Here is a 13,901-nt window from a genome sequence, read left to right on the forward strand (position 1 = left end):
CACACACACACACACACAAGTTTGTGCATATATTCTTTTTAGCCCCATTTCTGCGAGCTGCTGCATGCTAATGCACACTAAAAGACTCATATTAAATAAAATAAAAATGCATTGCTATGCACTGATATGCATGAATGCCTGGCTCTAAAAACAACTGCAGAATGAAAATACTGCTTTTGGAAAACCCATTGGTGTGTGCTCAGCCACACATAAAGAATTTTCAAAGACCGTGCCTGTAAACCTATGAAAATCTGCCACTACAAACATTTTCATGCCATTTTAACTTCTCGCTCGTGAGTGTCCCATAACAGCACCAAAAATGGGGAGGCACGCTCTGAGAGGAGTGAAAATGTATGTGAATTTCACCTTCTGTGGGGATCACACAATAAACACCAAAAGGGGTGGGTAACTCTCCTCAGACCACATGGTGCTGTCTATATATTTATAATGATTTATAATGATATATATATATATATATATATATATATATATATATATATATATGCAGGTTTTGGTGTCCTCGGGTGTCTTCCCGTGTAAAAGTTGGGGTGTCTAGGCGACGTTTCGACGAGGTCTCACTCGTCATCTTCAGGCTGGTGCTTTCGGCTTCTTGTTACTGGAACAGAGCAGGATCTCAGTGTTTGAGTTCCTATAAATACTGTAGAGGGGGTGTGGTGTATAGCCTCCAATGTTCTGGGCAGAGAGGAAGTTCCCAGGCTAGTGTGCCTTTTCTTCTTTTGTTCCTTAATTACTTGAGAGATATCTTGAGTGATTTCTTGAGTGATATCCTGAGTACCACTTAGGTGGGTCATTAGGTGTGGATTAGTTGTTAAAGTCTTTGTGTCTTGACCTCTTGAACTTTGTGAAGAGTTTTCCTGAGAAGATGGCTGTACTGTACTTAGTTGTGCTCTGGCTTGGCTTCGTGTATAGAAAAACTCAGGAAAACTCTTCACAAAGTTCAAGAGGTCAAGACACAAAGACTTTAACAACTAATCCACACCTAATGACCCACCTAAGTGGTACTCAGGATATCACTCAAGAAATCACTCAAGATATCTCTCAAGTAATTAAGGAACAAAAGAAGAAAAGGCACACTAGCCTGGGAACTTCCTCTCTGCCCAGAACATTGGAGGCTATACACCACACCCCCTCTACAGTATTTATAGGAACTCAAACACTGAGATCCTGCTCTGTTCCAGTAACAAGAAGCCGAAAGCACCAGCCTGAAGATGACGAGTGAGACCTCGTCGAAACGTCGCCTAGACACCCCAACTTTTACACGGGAAGACACCCGAGGACACCAAAACCTGCATTCCTGTACCCGTGAAAATCTACGAAAGCAAATATATATATATATATATATATATATATATATATGCATTTTATAATCATGCCCCATAATGATTTATACCAAATGCACAGACAGACGAAGCTTTAGTCATCCTACTGCCAACAGCATTCTGATCAAACAGCAAAAGAAACATGGCGATATCAAGAATTGCAAAAAATATATTCCTCTCATGTTGCTAGTCATGTCTCATAAGCTTAAAGAAAGTTATAGGTAGGTGGGATACTGGGTTTTTTTGGGGGGGGGGCGTGTTGTTTTGTTTCTTGTTTCTTTCCTTTTAACCAATTTCACAATCCAATGATCCAGCTTCACACTTATCTCATGGCTCAGCACCTTAGACATAAACTCCTAATGTGGCACTCTGTCAAACGGTTACTGATAATCTAAGCACTGTATATGTAATATCCCAAGCCTTCTCTGGCTGCAATATCCGCAAAGAATTACAAGGCAGTGAAGCACAGCACTCCTTTCCCATTGCTGCACTGGTTGTGTCTGGTCAAGCTGTGCTTTTCAAAATCTGTCCTTATTAGATCCCTTCAAATAGTTTCCAAAACTTCCATTTCAGCTAAAATGTGGCCCAAACAATTGAACAGTAATATCTTCAAATCCGTCCGGCAAGCTCCTTCCTGTGCCCCGCTGTGGACTCTCACACACCTTAATCCTTTTGCAGCATATTCTTTGCAGCATTTTTGCATCCTCCAGTAGTATTTGCACCCGGTTGCAGACCAAACCGCCTCCTTTCATCTTTCAAAATTTAGCTCTTAGTTGGGCTCAATCATCTGCTCTCCAGGGACTGCCATTTAAACTGGGCAGATATTACAAAAATGAACTGCATTTAAGACTGGGGGGAAATCGAGAAACAGAGAATCCAAAATTAATAGATTCTTCCATCTCTAGGTAGAACAGGGCTTCTCCAGGTAGGGTTTGAAGAGAACCGTCTCTGAAATCATGAGGAAAACTCCTCCCAGTCGATGAAGAATTACAGTGGTACCTCTGGTTGCGAACTTAATTTGTTCCAGAGGTCCGTTCTTAACCTGAAACCATTCTTAACCTGAGGTACCACTTTAGCTACTGGGGCCTCCCGCTGCCACCGCACTGCCGCCGGACGATTTCTGTTCTCATTCTGAGGTAAAGTACTTAACCCGAGGTACTACTTCCAGGTTAGTGGGGTCTGTAGCCCAAAGTGTTTGCAACCCAAGGTGTCTGTAACCCGAGGTACCGCTGTAACTGGAATCAGTGCAACACAGCTTCCCGTGTCCTTATGGTCCAAACACAGCTAACATATCAAGAAGTGCAGAATGGAGTTACATCACTCTGCTCTCACACCTATACATGGATCTACATGGATGTGTAAAACCATTATTAACAATAATGTTATATAACTCTCAGTGCAGTTTTCCATTGTTGAAGGCTCGCTGCTCTACAGCACCCTCTGGTGTCACATTTTTATAACTCATTTACAGCGCCTTAACTGACGTGTGTAGATTGCTTGTGCAAACATACACATACAATTTTATTTGTATGCCACCTTCCCATAGTTCAAACCATGCTCAAGGCGGCTTGCAACATTTAGAAGATTACTTAATTACAAAGGTAATCAAAGTAATCAAAACCAATGAACGCACCAAAAAGTAAACAAATGGAACAACTTCCATGGAAATCATAAGACACAACAAATTAATATCAATAACAGCAACAATCCACCCTCAACACAACCCTCTACCCTCTAACCCAACCCTCTAACCAATACCCCAAGAGTCTGTTCAACTGCATCCGCTTTTGTAGCTGGAGTCAGTCAGGCCCCCTCCATCCCAAGCCAGGTGGGAAAAGGCCTGCAAGGATTAAAGCAGGTCTTCCAAGACTCCCAGCCAAGATGGTTGGCTATAGAGCTGTAAGTGTATAAAAAATAATAAAAGGGTGTGGGAAGAAGGTAAATTAGTGATGGGGGACAATGTTGCGCTTCTCTCTCTTGCTTACCTGTATGGTTTCTGCTTTGTCTTTTCAACAGTTGCATGAACATATACCTCAAAAGAAAGCACTTGTTGGATACAAAAAAATTAAGCTCTCAACTGCAAATGATCATTAATCCCACAGCTAACATTTGCCTTCTCTGAATCTGAATAGATTACCCTCTCTCAAGCATCTGCATATTGACACACACTGGAAACCTTAGCTTTGCAGAGGAAACAGCAGATGAAAGGACACAGCACAGTACACAGGTAGGTGTAAGAGGGTTCCACTATGAAGAGGAAGAGAAAAGGGGCCCCAGTATGCAAATGCTTACTATTCCTTTCCACTGCAGACCCTCCAAGTGTCCCTGTTTTCCAGGGACAGTCCCAGATTTACAGAAGCCATCTCGGTTTCTGATTTGATTCCGGGATGTCCTGCTTAGGTCAGCCCCAGTGCTATTTTTCTAGAAAAGGAGGTGCTGGAACCCACCATGAATGCCTCCTTTGTTCTCTCTTGGTGACCACCTGAGAGGTGCTGGAATGTTGGCGGGTGTGGAGTTATGTGACCCCCAAGCCAAGGAGATAAGTAACAATACAATCTTTAGAAGATATCCGAAGGCAGCCCTGTATAGGGATGTTTTTTAATGTTCAATGTTTTCATATACAGTGGAACCTTGGGTTGCGAATGTGATCCATGAGGGAGGCACATTCGCAACCCACAGAGTTTGCAACCCGCAGCGCTGCATCTGTGCATGTGCGGGACGCGATTTGGCGCTTCTGTGCACGTGTAAGCGCTGAAACCCAGAAGTAACCCGTTCCGGTACTTTCGGGTTTCGGCGTGTCTGTAACCCGAGGCACCACTGTATGTTGGAAGCCACACAGAGTGGCTGGGGCCAGTCAGATGGGTGCGGTATCAATGTTGTTGTTGTTGTTGCTGCTGCTGCTGCTGCTGCTGTTAAATAGGTAAAAGTAAAGGAACCCCTGACCATTAGGTCCATTCATGACCGACTCTGGGGTTGTGGCGCTCATCTCGCTTAATTGGCTGAGGGGGCCGGCGTACAGCTTCCGGGTCATGTGGCCAGCATGACTAAGCCACTTCTGGTGAACCAGAGCAGCGCACGGAAATGCCGTTTACCTTCCCACCGGAGTGGTACCTATTTATCTACTTGCACTTTGAGGTGCTTTTGAACTGCTAGGTTGGCAGGAGCAGTGACTGAGCAACGGGAGCTCACCCCGTCACAGGGATTCAAACCGCCGGCCCTCTGATCGGCAAGTCCTACGCTCTGTGGTTTAACCCACAGCGCCACCAGCGTCCCTGCTGTTGTTAAATAGGACATCCCTATTTTCATCAGAGAAATGTCGGAGGGAGGGTATGCCACTGTATTAAACACTTCTAGAAGAGAGATAGATACATGAGGTACTAGGACACCAATGACCATAAATTATCTGCCTTTTTGTATTTCTACAAGATGAAGAATTGGCAATCTAAAACTCTTCCCAAAGAAGAACTCTTCTACTGGGGACATGCAACATTTTCCAATGGAAAACATGGAACGGTCATGATGTTGTGGTGCTTCAGATGGAAATTCTGAAACTTGGAGATCCTTGGAGTGGCAAAAATATAACGATAGACTAAATCTACCACAGAAAGTGATCTGTCTCATCATACCTAAAGATCGGGCTAGCTCAGATTAGAAAGTATGTGGCCCCCTGAAAGCATTGCCTCCCCCCAAAAGGTGAATCTTCCAATACAAATAATTGGAGAAAGCCCCTGCCAGTCTGGATTCCCTGTGAACAAAGAGGGGAAGGGACATGTATAAAGAGCACAGAAAACAAATATCTACCCCCATTGCCTCTAGAGTATCTTGACAGAACTGGCAACTTTCCTATGAATTATACTTTCATTTTAAAGTATCACTATAGAGCTGTTCACTTGCTTCGAGAGTTTTAAATTTTAATGTCCCCAAAAAACTCCTCTTTCACTGGCTCAGAAGACCCGAATGAATATAAAATAAATCTTTGCAAGAACACAAAAAACATGCAGCACATTCCCCACTATTCCCCCTAATATTTCAGCCTTTCTAGTGGTTGCAAAGAGCTTAGCAAATAAGAACATACGTCAAAAGAAAACAAAACATACCACAGCAATTAGACTAGCTTAAAATCTGCTGTGCCACAGAAGGTTCGGAATCACGTAGCAGACAAATTTTCAACTATGCGATGCATTTATTAACACAGTGCCCTATGTTGTTGTCTATACTTAAAATTGCTTTCTGCATTTATTGAAAAGGCAAACCCTCTAGAGACATAAAAAATCAGAATAATATACATATTGAATTATAATTCCCTGTGCACTTAAAACATAAATATGATTCATGCATGGTTAAAAACACATTCCAAACTTTATTAAAGGCTGATACACACTGAAGCTGCTTGAGATGAAAATGTCTCCTGCAGAATCTGTGGAACAAAATCTATATGGCAAAAAGGGATAAGTTTTTATAATATGAGGAGCTATTAAAGTATAGAATTCTCCTTAAATTTGAAACAAAACTGGTACCTTAAACCTGGTACAGTGGTACCTCGGTTTACGAACTTAATCCATTCTGAAAGTCCGTTCTTAAACCGAAACTGTTCTTAAACTGAGGAACACTTTCCCTAATGAGGCCTTCCACCGCCGGTGCCCTTCCACCGTTCAGATTCTGTTCTTAGACTGAGGTAAAGTTCTCAAACTAGGACACTATTTCTGGTTTTGCGGAGTGCGTAAACCAAATCGTTTGTAAACAGGACTGTTCTTAAACCTTCTGTATTTCAGAAGTTTTGGATTACAATTCTCATTATTGGCCATGCTGACTGACATCTGGATGGCACCAGGTTGGAGAGGGTGGTCTATTATTATTACTATATTACTACTACTTTTATTAACATTTCTGAAAGCAGAACCTAGACAGCATCTTAAAAAGCAGAGACATCACCTTGCCAACAAAGGTCCGTATAGTTAAAGCTATGGTTTTCCCAGTAGTGATGTATGGAAGTGAGAGCTGGACCATAAAAAAGGCTGATCACTGAAGAATTGATGCTTTTGAATTATGGTGCTGGAGCAGACTCTTGAGAGTCCCATGGACTGCAAGAAGTTCAGAACTCTCCATTCTGAAGGACATCAGCCCTGAGTGCTCACTGGAAGGACAGATCGTGAAGCTGAGGCTCCAATACTTTGTCCACCTCATGAGAAGAGAAGACTCCCTGGAAAAGACCCTGATGTTGGGAAAGATGGAGGGCACAAGGAGAAGGGGACGACAGAGGACAAGATGGTTGGACAGTGTTCTCGAAGCTACGAACATGAGTTTGACCAAAGTGTGGGAGGCAGTGGAAGACAGGAGTGCCTGGCGTGCTCTGGTCCATGGGGTCATGAAGAGTCGGACACGACTAAACAACTAAATAACAACAACAACACTCCCCTTCATCTGAGGATCACAGGGAAGTTTACAACATAAAAACACAAAAATGCATAACATAGTAGAAAACAAAAACAATAACACACAGTTTAAAATGCCATAGGTTGTTTAATTAGCCAAAGGCCTGGGAGAAGAGGAATATTTTTGCCTGGCACCTGAAAATATGTGGTGACGGCATCAGGCGAGCCTCTCTGGGGAGAGCATTCCACAAGAGGAGAGCCAGTGCATAAAAGGCTTGCTCTTGCGTTGCCGCCCTCCAGACCTTTGTTCTTATGCTAACAAATATTTCCACAGGGGATCTCTTGAGTCTTTGTCTAAGGGGCAGACTAACAGATATTGAGTGATGTCTTCCACCTGAGGTTGACCACAAATACAAGGCCCTTTTAGAGCAGCCATCAAAGACCGCAATGAACATCACTTGGAAACGCAGCTCAATAAAGGCATTTCTTAAGGAAGCTGGTGAGAGTTTGATCAGATAACTAGCTCTAAAATACTCTGTTCTCAGAAGTGGATACCAAGGTTGAAAGCATTCCTACTGAGTTGCAGGTTGCTTTTGAGTTCTATCTGGAAGACCCAATCCCTTTGTTGACACTTATTCGAGGTCAATGCAGAGCTCAATTCTGGAAAATAATAATAATCTAAAACATCTTGACAAGTAGCTTTCCAGAGTTGGTTATTACCCAGTTCTGGGGGTGGGTGGGTTTCCTTTTAATATACTTTAACTGAGCACAGTCCTCGCTTGCCTTATACAACTTTGTTGCTCATTTAAAACCACCAAACTTATTGGCACATGACATGCCTCAGAACCTGTGAGGAGTTTGGGGACAAAAGACAACTTTAAAAATCCTCAAAAATCCATTATAACTTCCTTTAGCAGTTGTTGTTTTTCTTCACACATGCTTTCTTTCTTGCTTTGGATATTTCTTGCTATTATCCGTAGGATATCTCCCCTTTGTGCTGGTTTCCATCAAAATGTTTTCGGTAGGAATATTGCATGCACCCACCCACCAACTCCTCGCTGGGGGTATGGATTCTAAGTAGTTTCTTAACATGCATTAGCTGAGGAAAAACATGACGCTATCCAGTTCCTGGCAACACTAAGAAACCGCTTCAGAGGAAGCTTGGGAGTTCTTATCTATGAAGCACTTGAGGCCTGTCAGAGAAAGCTAGGAGACAGGCTTATAGAATTTTAATGTTGAACTAATGTTACATTTGCAGTAAGCTGAATTAGAAAGGGTGACTGAGAGTTGAATGAAGAAAAGTGAAAAATGTCCTCTCTTTCTTACAGATGAGTTCAAATGTTCAAGCTGTCCTTTCTATGAACCCACCATTTATGAGAAACTCTTTCAACCTATATATAATTCATGGAGAAATCTGTACACAATAAGCTAAGGTAGTGAGGGTGGCATGTGGCAGGGTTTCAGAACCAGGCAAGCACTGAAACCACCTAAACGGTCTTCAGAGGTGGTTGTGTGTTTTTTTTAAAAAAAAATATAATTATAATATATAAATCTCGTGCTTTAATCGACCTGGAGCAAAGGAAAATTTCTAACATCATGTCAATATGTTAAGAAAAGTGAAACTCAGTATTATTTTGTGATGCTGTAAGACATTCTGAGAAAGAATCATTTGCACACTTGACAAGAAAATGGTTCAGTGATGCGAAATCCTTGATAGCAACCTCAGTGCATGAGAATTTGCTTCCTCGACAAATTTCACTTATCAAATTATTTGAGTTCCTGTCTCAATTTTTAGAGTGAGTGGCTTTCAGCTGTTGCTTCCTTTTCATTATTCCATAATAAGATTTTGCTTCGCCTTGTATTGTTCCACTGTGCCTGAACTTTGGGTTAAGTAGAATTTCCAAAATCTATTCCAAATTGGAGCAATCATTTCTCCCAAAACTAACCCGCAGTTTCTGATAATGATGTTTGTTTCATTTCTGAAGTATTTTATCCCTCTTGGTGTTTTTATATGCATAGCTGTGTCTATATCTTTCTTTTGTATTTGATTGATGTTGTAAACACCCTAGATACTGGTAAAACATCCTGCAGAAATATTGATTAATTGATTAATTAGTTTTATTTACTAAAATTTAAATGCTGCCTAGTAAAAAAAACAACGACCCTTTAAACCATTTACATAAGATGATATAAAATATCCCCATGGAAACATAGTAATAATCTTGCTACAGTCATACTTAGAGTCATGCCAAGATTTCTTTTCGTGCTGATTTATTATATCACATCACTAAAACATTGCAAAATGGACAGCCTTAATGCACTCATATATATCAAGAGTAGAGCTGAAATGAATTTATCCCATCGTTCCTGATGACTAGCCACGTGTGAAGGGTGTGTGAGAGAGTTGTAGGCCTACAACATCTGAAACACAACATCTTAAAGCACACTATGCTAGTTACACTGGACCAAGACTCCATAGACATTGTCCTCCCTGCAGTACTTTATTAAACTGTGGGCACACATCAGTAATGCAAAGAACAGGAAAAGACACAAATGAAATGAAGGAACTGAAAACAGCACTTTGTACGAAATCTGGAAACTGAATAAAATACAGAAAAAGACAGAACAACTGGCCCCACTTTTGACAACCAAACTAGGTACTGTAATTCAGAAGTCTAGGATCGGGGAGAAATTTGGATGGAGAGAATTTCATAATTGTCCCTAAATTCCTCACAGATATTGATGTTATGCCACCATAGCTGTCTGTGAGGTCTTTGAAAGCATTTACAAAAGTTTACTATCCATGAAGAAGTATTTATAGGCATGGAAAATAGACTTCAGATTAGTGAGAAAGCGAAAGAGAAGATTGATGGTCGAATAGCTCATCATCCGAAGAGCAGGCATATTCCGTGCAAACAAATTAACATTTAAAGTGTAATCCATTAGCTGAATTCATTTTGTCCTTAACCACTCTTAGTAAATTGACAATAAAGGGGGCACATCTGTACCTGTGTGACTTCTAATTACTTTTGTGTACATCAGTAATATCCTCCGATGATATTCAGCCTTCTTTCTGCAAAACTAGGGAAATTGCCTTCTCAAGCAGTCATTGAGTGTTAAAGGATAAAGTTTTAGAGAAAGCTTGAAGAGTTTGCGCAACCGAACCAAGATACAATTCTTAAGTTTGATAGGTGTCGGCTTCACACAGAGCATGATAGGTTTCTCTGGGTTACCCATTTGGAGTGGTTCTTCACTCATGAGAATGATTAAATGGTGGGTGGATTAAGGATACTTTATTGCCTGAGATGAAGGACAAGATGGCAACCTCTCGCAATACCTCATGTCACAGTGAATGTTGCCCCATAAAGTCTTCTCAAAAGGCCTAGTAGATGTGGAAAACACTGCATATAAGCAGTTTGCACCCTGGCCTAAATATGTTTATGCTCATGGTATCAGAGCTTATTCCTCCTACCTAGGGGACCGCCTCTCCTGGTATGCCCCACGGAGGACCTTACGGTCCGCAAATAATAACATCTTGGAGGTCCCGAGCCTCAAGGAGATTAGTCTGGCCTCGACCAGGGCTAAGGCCTTTTCAGCCATGCCCAGGCCTGGTGGAACGCTCTGTCACAAGAAACCAGGGCCCTGCAGGATCTAACATCTTTCTGCGGGGCCTGCCTTTGGTCAGGGTTCAGTCTGACTCCCTCTCCCCTTTCATCAGAACTTGCATGAAAGTGGCCTCCCAATTTTCCTCACAGGCTCATATAAGTTCAGCACAAACAGTTGGGCCTGGTGAGCATTTAAGATCTCCAACTCTAATCTGCGGGTTGCCATCTGATTGAATTTTATTCTGATCCTGATCTGATTTTAGGATGTATTTCAATTGATTGCCTGATTTTATGTTAATGTGTTATACATTTGATGTTAGCTGCTCTGAGCCTGGTTTTGGCCGGGGAGGGAGGGGTATAAATTATTATTATTATTATTATTATTATTATTATTATTATTATTATTATTATTCCTGAACCTGTGTTGATATGGTGGCATTCTCTATAAAGCTCTCTCGTGATACAAACAATCATAGTACATTGCTTTTACCCTTGGGTAGAATTTATGCTCTGGTAATCATGTTGCAATATCAGGGTGCAGAGATATGTGAGTATATTGTACATCATTCTGGCCATGCATAACAGCTTCATCACATGTCTTTTTTCAGTGTGCTGATGCACGCACTGCATGTGTAGCATAAAATGTAAATCTTGATAAAGCTCACATGTTAGACCTCTCCACTGGAGAAGTCTATATAAAACTGTTGCAGTTCTGACGCTGTGCAGCTCTAAGCATGCTGACTGAGTCACATGCATTGATCAGCAACCTGGATGATGATAAATGTCCTTGTATGAGTTCCATTAGTTCAGTGGTGCCCTGATGAGTATCATGAAATGAAACTCTGGGATGCACATCCCGACAAAAATCTGCATCAGGTTCATGGAAAGAATCCAGTTTCTACACACAGGTCCCCTCTTGGTCAATGTGATAGGCTATGAAAAGAAGGCTTTATCTTCATGGAAAGTGATATGGATTTGATTCTGGCTACTTAATTATTATCTCATGAAGACACGTACAGCTCAGTCCTATGCATGCATATATGTTGTTGTTGTTGTTGCTGCTGCTGCTGCTGTTTAGTCGTTTAGTCATGTCCAACTCTTCGTGACCCCATGGACAAGAGCACGCCAGGCACTCCTGTCTTCCACTGCCTCTCACAGTTTGGTCAAACTCATGTTGGTAGCTTCGAGAACACTGCCCAACCATCTCGTCCTCTGTCATCCCCTTCTCCTTGTGCCCTCCATCTTTCCCAACATAGGGGTCTTTTCCAGGGAGTCTTCTCTTCTCACGAAGTGGCCAAAGTATTGGAGCTTCAGCTTCAGGATCTGTCCTTCCAGTGAGCACTCAGGGTTGATTTCCTTAAGAATGGATAGGTTTGATCTTCTTGCAGTCCATGGGACTCTCAAGAGTCTCCTCCAGCACCATAATTCAAAAGCATCAATTCTTTGGTGATCAGCCTTCTTTATGGTCCAGCTCTCACTTCCATACATCACTACTGGGAAAACCATAGTTTTAACTATACGGACCTTTGTCGGCAAGGTGATGTATACTTAGAAGTAATTTTCGCTATGTATTTGCTACTTTTCTATTCCAACCTTCCTCTGAAAGGAGCCCAGGGTCAGAGTTTATTTTTTAAAAAAACACATTTGAAACATTTTTTAGAAAACTAAAAACCTCTGAAACACTTTCAAGCCATGCCATCTAAAATCATGTAAAACACGTTCAGTGAGGCTTGCTTCCAGGTATAGGATAACAGCCTCAAAGGTGAATTAAATAAGAATAAGCAATTGTTCATTTGATCTAAGAGTAAGCTTTTTGAGTGATTAACTTAATTTAATAAATCCAGCATAAGTGATTAACTCCTGCTGCAGATAAAACTTCTGAGACTTTGCTCTTTGGGGCATTGTTTTGAGATGTCATATATATATATATATATATATATTTAACAATGCTGCATTGCCACAATGATAAAACATTATTAACAGGAATATTCTTTTTAAAAATCAAGGTAGATTAAAGCATTTTAGAAAAATATCTACCCCCCCCCCAAAAAAACCACCCTAACCAATATATCTGCACATAGCATACATTTGCATGTACTGAATTAAAAACGAACTGATAATGATTTTAAATCTGGTTACAATAAAATTGTGCTGGTATGTTTTTCCATATTATACAAGTAGTTAATGAAAACATGAATTAAGTCTGGCAACATTTAACAAAGGGACGGATATGGCAGTAGAAATATATGCTTACAAGGAGTTTACATGCTTGCAAAAACCTCCAGAACATTTTCAGTTATCAGAAGCAAGCAGTCCATCCCATCATCAAATGGGAATAACTAAACATTTAGATTTCAGTGTTTTCAGCATTATGTTTTCTGAGTGCAGATTTTCAGGAAACAGCTCTTTGTTGCAAAAGTGTCACAGAACAAGTAAAGTTAAATGTGTGAATAAAATACAAGAAGTATGTAGCAACAGTTTATAACATGTAACTGCCAAGCCAGTTTCTGTACTTGAATTAAACATGTGTGCCCTATTTTTGAAGGCTCGGTGATGTACAGGCTTCAGCATGTTTTCCTGAAAATCTATGCTTTAAAACTTTAACATCTCTCCAGTGCCACCCCCAATGTATCAACTGATGGGCACCTGCAAAGATCGGCATACGGACGGCGGCCATTTTGCACACATCCAATTGACGTGCAACCATCAATGAATGTGTTATTTTCAGCCTTAGGGGTAGCACAGACGTATGCACAACCACTGATGTGCGTACCGACCCGGAATGCAACCTCTGTGCAAATGAGGAGTTGCCTGTACTCTCTTGCACCGATTCTCTGTATCTGTGCAAAATAAATAAATAAACAAATAATGCACATACTTTGTAATTGGGGCCAGACTTTCAGAACCATTGCTTCAAAAGAAAACAACTAGCAACAGCTGTTCCAAAGTAGTCCGTAGCTGCTGGAACAAAGGGGAAGAGAAAATATCTGTGATAGAATTCCTTTGGATAGATCGAATTCTCTACTAAAGTCATCAGCAAGTTATGCTATAGTGTTGCTCGATTGCCTGAACCGTGTGAACATAACTTACAATCTGCAATGTTTAATTTTGCTAGTTCTATATCTCTGTGCTGAATAGAAATGCACAATGTGGCCTAAAATGCCTTGCTATTCTGTACAGCATAGCAGAAAGTAAAACAGCAAATATCACTTCAGAGACAGAAACATGTTAGGAGACTGAACTCCACTGAATTCATGCTCAGGGCAATAACAAAATGTGTCTCTGATGGTTTAAAGCTGCATGCGGACTACTGTAAAAAAGAAAATTCCCAAGGCTTGAAATGCAGCTGAAACAATCTAGCTACAAGGCTGTGAATTTCTGGGAACGAGTGTGTGTATATGATGAAACGTAACTGCTGAAAGAGCAAGCAACAGGAATGCTTTCGTTTTTCTTGATATTTTATAGTGACTAGATGGCTACTAATCACAATGGCTATATGTTTAGCCTCTGAATACCATGCTGCAGAGGGTGGACAGGGCTATTCAACTCACATCCTGTTTGTGGGCTTCCCAGGTTCATCTGGT

This window comes from Podarcis erhardii (assembly GCF_964252035.2).
Source record: "Podarcis erhardii genome assembly, chromosome: 3".
NCBI lineage: Eukaryota > Metazoa > Chordata > Lepidosauria > Squamata > Lacertidae > Podarcis > Podarcis erhardii.